We start from the raw sequence: 6,981 nt of genomic DNA on the forward strand, positions 1-6,981 counted from the left end.
GCTGTGCTACAAGTGGGGCAGGGGCCGCGAGGTAGGGGTGAGCCCGGGGGATCCTACTGCGTCCCAAAAGCCGTCTCTGCAACACAGAGGTGTCCCGCAGTCCGGCGTGCGGCTCTGTGGGGCCGTCCTTGCGGGAAAAGACAGCTTCAGGAGGCTGAGCGTGCCCGGCTGTGCCCGGTGGGAGTGGGCAGTCCTCAGCGGCGTTCCGTCCTGCTTAATTCCTGCGAGGTGGGTGAGATGCGACTGTGGCAGTCGTAGCCCTGCTGCGATACCGCCGTGGGGATGTGGTACCGGTCCAGCCTGCTCTGCCTTCTTTTTTCCTTTTTTCTTCCAAGCTATTGTTGAAGGGCAGGATTCTGAGTGCTGCCTGAATTTCAGTAGCTGGACGGATGTTGGCTGTGAATTGCCACGCAGTGTGACTGCTAACCAGTCTGCTGATGCATGGATAAGGGCTTGCTACTGTCCAGATGTGCCACCTCTGCTCCACAGCACAGGAACTCTGCTGCGTGTGTTTTAACATCAAATTGACCACTCAGTATTAAAAAAAAAGAAAGCAAAAAAAAGCCTTGGAATCTAAATGTTGGCTTCAGTACATCCATAAACTTCATATAGCTCGTTCAGGATGAAGTGTTCCCATGGCTTGGACCAGCTCTAGTGTTTCCATCCTGTGCGTGAGATCGGAGCTCAAAACTTGTTCTTGAGAAAATCCCTCTTTTGTGTAGCACTGGGCTCACACCTCTGCTCTGGTGCTTGCTGGCTGGCTGAGAAGTGCAGAGCAGAGGCATATGGCCAGAGCCTCGCTGTCTGAAAGTCTGTCAGCGTACTACAGGGTCCCTTTGCAATGGCACTGCTCTGAGGACCTGGGGAGAAGCATCTGGTGAGAACCACCTCTGGTGCACAGCATTTACTCACTTCTTACTTGCAAGCAACAGAAATAGAGCAGGGCACAAGATCATTACTTGGAGAAAGCCCTCCCACAGGCAATCTCTGTCCTACCCCATCTAAGTTCCTCCCTTAAGAGGATTTAGCAGCTTTAGTGATGCAGCTCATCTGGACTTCCTTCATTCCTGCTGTCTGTCCCAGTACTAAAATAGAGACAGGTGTAGCATGACCTGCAGCTGTGAGCTGGTGCGGGAGATGCTCAAGCAGAGCTCCGTACAAGTTTCCTGCTCCTGTTACCTGAGCCATTCCTGCCTTCAAGCAGGAGCTTGAACTGTGAAGGATCTTAATATGAAATTCTTCATCTGGCTGTAGCTGAGGAAAGGTTTTATCTCTCTCATATATCTCCCTGTCCTTGCATCACACTAATAAGTCTGCAGGAGGCCATCTAGGGCAGAAGGTGTTCATTCAGTGTTCAATTTGGAAAGGCACGTATGGAAGCTTTACAGATCTAGTACTCACAGGCCTGAAGACACTTCCCATCCCAAGTAGTAGCTGTGGTTTTTGTTGGGACTACTACAGCAGGAAGCATTCAGCAGAGGTAAAGGGAGCTACTGCAGCATGGACCTTGAGCACTGATAGCTCAGGATCTGTTACAGGAAATCCAAAGCAATATTCTAATGTGGACCATGCCCCGTGCCATATCAGGTAGTCAGTATTGGTCTGCTTGTATGGTGCCTGAGGAATATGGTGGCCACTTTCTTCCTTATCTCCTACTTGCTGGTGAGCAGGAAGTGACACTGGTTCCCTGCTCATCTGGTTCAGCAGCGCTCAAACTGTGACTGAATGCCTTGGAGAGACGGAGGGAGGCAACAGTGCTTCCCCCTGGGCCTGTGCAGCAAGTGGGGACTGCAGCCTTAGTTTTTGCCCTTCTTTCTCTGGGTGAAAAATCAGTGTGCATCAGAATTAACTGCCTAAACTTCACCTTTCTAACACAGGTGCACCACATCTGCACCTCCTTCTCCTAGCTCCCTGACTTCATTTGTCTACGAGTGTAGTGGTAACGCTGTGGGGTCTAGAGTCCTTACATATGGAAGAGGCTATCTCTAGGCAAGGCAGAAAAATAACACGAGATGTGAGGCTGGCAGTTCTGGATGAGCAGTCAGCTGTGGCAGAGCCTGTTTGTTACTCAGCTGTGTGCTCTGCTGAAAGCTCCTCTGATTATGAGGGCTGAGGTAGTTAATGGCTGACTTGCACATTGACAGGGTGATAAGTGAAGCACCAGGAACTGCGTGCTGGAAATTGCTGAAATCATTGCTTGCGTGCTGACAGATTCAGAGCTAGCTGATATCCTGGAAGACAGATGAGGCATGACTGTGGGCAGTTCTGCAAAAGGGACTGCTCTGTGGGTGATAGCAGAAAAAGGGAATAAAATTCAAGCCTGTTAAGATGGATGGGGACCAGAGCATGCAGGTGGGGTCTTGTTCCTGTACCCACATAAGACCCCTCGAACACAGCAGAACAAGAATGCCAGGCAGCTTGGGGCTCATCCAAGGTAAATACAGGGGAGGAAAGTGAAGGAAAACAGGCTTTCTCCTATGAGAAGAAGCACACGTGTGGGCTGCCTGGTTCTAGTTCTTTTCTCTCCTTGGTGGATCTCCAGAACTGGGGCACTGCCAAATAAAAGCAGTGCATGTACTCAATTTTTGACACTTACTATGGAGGTAAATGGCCTGCCCGTCTTTAAGGAGCTCGGCAGCTTTGCTGTGCCATCAGGAGTGTTGTAAATTGGTGAAGGACTATTGGCATTTGCTAAGGATGCTGCTAGTCTAGTTTCTCTGCAGCACAGCCTTGAGTAGACAGGTGTGTTACAAAGAGCTTTTGCTGCAAAGCTGTTGCCTGGCAGTAAGCTTTATCCCTTCCAGTGTGATGGTAATCCTGTGGCAATGTATGCTGGACAAATACTAAATAGAAAGAGCTACATACATTAGGATATCCAGCAGCCCAGAAATTTGAAGCTATATAATGCAGAGTTCCCCTTGTAGACAAAAATAATTGCACTGGAGTTAAAAGGCACAAGCAGAGGGAGGGCTGAGAGGTGAGAGCTGGAGCCACACGCTCCTTCCCACAGTGGAATCGCTGTCCTTGTTCCCATGGCCACCTGCCAGTGCCCCACTGGGTGGTTGGGAAAAGATTAATTATGTAGAGGAGCTGGCCTATGGTGATTTGCATGGCTGGGCACTGACGTGCTGTAAAGCAGTTCTACCTGTTGGGAGTGAAGGAGCCTGTTTGCCAGGCCTGCTCCGGAGAAGGGCTTCATGGTCACTGGATGTGGCTGTGTTGTCTAATAGAACAAAGGCTGCTGCTGCCATCCTACGATATACGGATATGTAAACCCGGGGCGCCTGGAGTTGGCTTGTCTCCTGTGATGGATGATTAGCAATTTGGTTGGGAATCAATTTTGAAATGTAACTTAACTAGAACAACTCCTCTGCTGCATGAAATGGCTGCATGCTGGCTTTCACACACTCAGGTTAGATCTTTCCAGAGGCGTTTCTGTAGCTTTCTTGGTGTTTCTAGGTTGCTAGGTGCTCTACAGCAAAAATATCCACGTTGGAGAATGTCTTACTCCTTTTCTGCCTTTTTTTTCTTTCCAATTTCTCCTTGGTCCTTCAACTGACTTAGCACTGTTTGGAAAATGAGGTCTATGCCTTATGTGTGAACAGCAGTTAAAGAGGAGGGCTGTGTTCAGTGATGTTAATATCAAGCATGCGTTGGGACTTTGGTCTCACATGCCTGTGGTTGAACTGCATCATGTGAACTGATCTGCTCATCCCCTTCCTGCTTGTAATCGAGCCATTTGTAGACTCTTTACACAAAAGGATGCCGTTCTGGCAGTGGGTCTGAGGCACGTCTCCTGCTAGCATGTCACAATTGGAGCATCTTTTTGACTGCTATGGAGCTGGTCATGTGTCAGCATGCACTAAGTCACTGGGATGAGTCAAGTCCTGGGTGGCTTCACTGGAATGGCCTCAGCTTCCTAGTGCAGGCTTTACCAAGTAAACTGCCTCCTGTCCCCTCGATACTCTTCTGCTGCTTTTGATCACAGAGTGAGGTTTCCTAACTGAGCATGGACCCAGAATGCTGAGCTGGGCTTAGGTTGAGGGACCTGCAGTTCGGCAGGGCTCCACCCCGCGCTGCTGTTGCCTTGACTTATGCACTGACCAGAAGTAGCAACTGTTGCATAGCGTCTTCCTTGTGCTTGAAGAAACAGGGCTCAAATGGCAGGCAGCAATTCTAATTCTGTTCATTCCTCTGGGAAAAAAAACAGTGGGAGAGAAAGGGACTGCCTTGATGTTCCCAACAAGACTGAGCTCTTCTTTGCCTTTAGGTCCCTTTCTTTCGCAGGTTTTCTAAAGACACTGTACACAGTAACTGAAGAGCCAATCCCTCTGAGTTATGCAGTAAATCTGTGCTGCATTCCCTTAGGAATCTCTTTTAATTAGGGAAGATTTCTGCTCTCAGCCAGCTGTGCAGCGCTTGACATTTGCAGAGCATGGTGTTGTGGAGCAGCACCAAGGTTTCCTGTAGCACAACTATGGGGCCTGAGGTCCTGCTGCTGAAGGTGCATGGGAATTTCTGTCTGCTGAAAGGGCCATCAAGCCAGCTGCTGCCACAACACAAGAGGCTATTTCAAGTGGAGGCTATTTCGTGGAATGGCACAAGCAGTATTAATGCCCTCAGAGGCTGCAGTGATGTCACAGTTCCGCTTGTGGTTTCAGAAGCTGATTCTGCATCCCTTTCCAGCACGTTTCATTGCAGCTTCTGAGCCTACAGGGCATGGTAGCTGGGGTTGTCAATGTTGTGGTGGTGGTTTAGACTTGATGCTGTTGTAAAACAGTGAGTCCCTGCTACATATCAGCTCCAGGCAGATGGAAAGCTTCTTGCAAACCCAGCTGTCAGCTTCCAGCAAGAGCTAGTGGAGTGTATACAACTAGATGGCTGTGCATCCGGCGTTGTCCCACAGGAGCCTAAACAGCTGCTCTCTGTCACTATGGGGTGTTTGCTGTCAGGGGAAACAGCCACTGAGGTGGTGTGTGAGCTGATCTGGGGCAGCCTGTTGCAGGGGCAGTCATGGTGCCTCTCGCCTGCTGCCTGATCTGATGCCAGCATCTCTCTGGAGAGCATTGTCACCCACGTTCTGCTCTTGTGGTGGAGTGTCCTCCTGCTGGGAGCCCCTCCAAAGGAGAAAGACCACTGGTTGCAGTTTGATTTCATCAGTAAGTCTGGTTTGATAGATACTGCAGAACTAATGGGAATTAGAGATGTCTTCCTCTGTAGCAGAATGCTAAGTCACAGCTTGAACTGGTGATTGAGCACCTGGTGGGAAGGCAGGGCCAACCCAGGGGAGCTCAGCTGCGTGCAATGCCCCGAGTGACTGGAAGGGGTGGAGCCAGCATCCATCCCTTCGCAGACCTCATTTAAGGGTTGGCAGTGGAAATCCATCCCTACTTGAGGTCTTCTAGAAGTAAACAGTTCTTTTCCTTCATTTCTACTTGGTGGCTGCTGCATTTGGGCTTATTTGCTATAGCCAAAGACTTTGTCACCCCACTATTATTGCAGTACTTTCCATCCCATTATAGCATTACTTTCCCTAAGGCCCACTCCCTGAAGGGAGTGCAACGTGGTGGGGCGGACAAAAGTATTATAAATAAATGTCTGCAGCTCTATTAAAAAGTAATGATAACCTGCGTCATAGTCTGCTGATTAAAGATGAAACAGAGCTCTGCTTTTTTTTTTTTGGCCCTTCAGAAATAGGAGCATTTATTTCTGCATTAAAGTAAAAAAGAGAGAACTGCTGTTTTCCATTCTTCTTCTAACTTTGCTCCGTCAAACAGTCTTCCAAAGTCTTTGTGCTCTAAATTTAGAAGAGGAGACCCTTTCAGGGAAGCATTGAGGCCCCTGGCCTGCCTGGGTTCTGGCTGGACTTGGCCTGTTTTCCAGACGGCTGGAGGCAGTGCCATGCGTGGATCCCCGAGGACAGCGGGAAGCCCCTCCTTTTCCCGGAACAGACCCAACTCTCAAAGTCTTGCTGTCTGTTTTAACTGCCAAATTCCCGGGGAACGTATCCCATATGTCTGTTCCTCTTGGCTTCAAGCAGCTCTGTCCACAGCCTATGCATGTGATGCTTCTTAGGGTGGATCGATTTTTCTTTCTGGATGGTGTTTGGAGGGGTGATTCTAACTGCGGGCAGCAAGTCTGAAACTGAGCAATGTCTCACACAGCTTGGTGAGGTCTGCCACCATCACCTGTCCTGTAGCACAGCTGCCAGCTGGGAGCACAACTCCTATATGCACCCAGGTGCACCTCAGCTGCCATAACTTTCTGCCACAGCAAAACCGAAAGCCCTGCAGCCTCTACTCCAGCTGGCTGAGCCTCATGCCTTTATCTTCCAGCTTTGTCTACTGATATTCCTTCCTGTGGCATTGCACTTCGTGAAGAGCTAAGTCAGGAACGAAGCTACTCCACTGCAGTTTCTGCAACAGCTTGTGCTGGTTTTGCTGCTTACGGTGCTGCTCTTTGTTGTAAAAATCTTTATTTTACTGCTTTATTTCTCCTTGTAGGAGTGAGGATTAGAATCTGTAAAGGTGGAGGGTAGAGGTGCTAGGCAGTGCTACAATACTCTTGGAGATGTTGCAGCAGCTCTTCCTGGGACTGGCTACTCCAGAAACTGACTCAGAGCTGCCACAGTGGTGGGATCAGCAAGGGGTCTGGCTGTTGTGACACAGGTGTGACACAGATGTGACACAGGTGTTACTGAGGGGGAGGGGAAAATGTGGTTGCAGGTGGGTTTTTCTGTTTAGAAGAGAATCACTTAAAACATCTGTGCTCTAAACTCTTGTACTTCAGAGCTTTTCTTGCCCTCTGCCCTCTCTGGACCCTCGTTTTGAAGGTGTTTGGGCCAAGAAGGGCCCTTCCAACTTGAGCTGCCTATAAATAGTACTGCTTTTCTCTCTTCATTCATGCCTGCTGGTAGTGCTGGGCGGCCCAGACTCAGGATGTTGTGAAATGTCTGTCCACATGATGACAGTGCCATCTAAG

The sequence above is a fragment of the Meleagris gallopavo genome, chromosome 5, assembly GCF_000146605.3.
Source record: "Meleagris gallopavo isolate NT-WF06-2002-E0010 breed Aviagen turkey brand Nicholas breeding stock chromosome 5, Turkey_5.1, whole genome shotgun sequence".
NCBI classification, from domain to species: Eukaryota; Metazoa; Chordata; class Aves; order Galliformes; family Phasianidae; genus Meleagris; species Meleagris gallopavo.